We start from the raw sequence: 377 nt of genomic DNA on the forward strand, positions 1-377 counted from the left end.
ATGTATACATTGTGTTAGATGTACATGTATGGTACATGTATACATTGTGTTAGATGTACATGTATACATTATGTTAGATGTACATGTGTAGTGCATGTAGATATTATGTTAGAACATTACAAAACAATACAACATGTATGCTATGCGAGCTGCGAGCTGCGAGCTGCGAGTTGAAGAAAAACAATGCATCCAAGCGAACAATGCGAATTAAACAATCATATCAGTGAACAGCAACTATGTGTAAACTCTGGCTCTCGACACTGGCGACGTACACTGTGCTTGCTGAAAGGGTCAGGGGGAAAAATCGCGGCCCGCCCCCCTCCTCTCTCTCTCTCTCTCTCTCTCTCTCTCTCTCTCTCTCTCTCTCTCTCTCTCTC

This window comes from Priapulus caudatus, unplaced genomic scaffold, assembly GCF_000485595.1.
Source record: "Priapulus caudatus unplaced genomic scaffold, Priapulus_caudatus-5.0.1 Scaffold2563, whole genome shotgun sequence".
Lineage (NCBI taxonomy): Eukaryota > Metazoa > Priapulida > Priapulimorpha > Priapulimorphida > Priapulidae > Priapulus > Priapulus caudatus.